Raw genomic sequence first — 1411 nt, forward strand, 5'->3', positions numbered from 1 at the left:
ATCAATTCTTTTTTGGTTCTCCTTACTCATTGTCCAGCTATCACATGCATATGTGGTGATTCAAAATACCATGGCTTGGTTTAGGTTCACCCTAGTCTTCAAAGAGACATCTCTGCTTCTTTAAAGAGGTATTTTGCAGCACATTTGCCCAGTGCCTATGGAATCTGATTTCTTCAGTGCTGCATCCATGAGTGTTGATTTTGGATCCAAGTAAAATGAAATCTTTGACAGCTTCAATCTGTTCTTCATTTATTATGATGTTGCTTACTGGTCCTGTTGTGAGGATTTTAGTTTTCTTTATGTTGAAGTGTAATCCATACTTCATGCTATAGTCTTTGATCTTCATCAGTAAGTGCATCAAGTAATCTTCATTTTCAGCAAGCAAAGTTGTGTCATCTGTATATTGCAGGTTGTTAATGAGTCTTCCTCCAGTCCTGATGCCACAGTCTTCTTCATATAGTCCAGCTTCTCAGATTATTTGCCCAGCAAACAGATTGACTAAGTATGGTGACAGAATATAACCTTTATGCATACCCTTCCTGATTTTAAGCCATACAGTATCCCCTTGTTCTGCTTGAAAAACGTCCTCTTGATCTATGTATAGGTTCCCCATGAGCACATTCAAGGGTTCCAGAGTTCCTATTCTTCACAATGTTATCCAGAATTTGCTATGATCCACACAGTCAAATGTTTTTGCACTGTAAATAAAACACAGGCAGACATCTTTCTGGCATTCTTTGCTTTCAGATCCATGTGACATCAACAGTGATATCCCTCGTTCCACATCCTCTTCTGAATCCAGCTCGCATTTCTGAAAGTTTCCCATCAACATACTGCTACAACAATTTTTGAATCATCTTCAGCAAAATTTTACTTGTATGTGATATTAATGATATTGTTTAATAGTTTCCTCATTCTGTTGGATCACCTTTCTTTGGAATGGGCACAAATATGCATCTCTTCCAGTTGGATGGCCCAGTAACTGTCTTCCAAACTTCCTAGCACAGATGGGTATATGCCTGCAGAGTTGCATCTCAACAATAACGTATATGAATCAGATAAAAAGAAAACACATCTGAGATTCTACCATCTATTGTGTTTCAGTGTTCCTAGTTTTGGCTTCCCATAAAGATCTAGAAAATAAGATGAGGAGAAATACAGTCTTTTCTGATGTCTCAATGTTCCTTATCAGACTAGGATGTAGTGTCCTATAATTTTCATGGAAGATACAAATAGAAAGACCTGGATGAATCTATTAAATGTTTTCCTAGAACTCTCTCAATAAATAATAAATACAATAAATGCAGGTTAACCATATTTACTAATAGCATAGCAAAATCTGAATTGAAAATCAAAGCCAATGTTTATATGAGCTTGATAGCATCATTGTATTTATGAAGAATTTCAAAAT

This window comes from Orycteropus afer, unplaced genomic scaffold, assembly GCF_000298275.1.
Source record: "Orycteropus afer afer isolate SDZICR_OR568_19922 unplaced genomic scaffold, OryAfe1.0 scaffold00170, whole genome shotgun sequence".
Taxonomy (NCBI): domain Eukaryota; kingdom Metazoa; phylum Chordata; class Mammalia; order Tubulidentata; family Orycteropodidae; genus Orycteropus; species Orycteropus afer.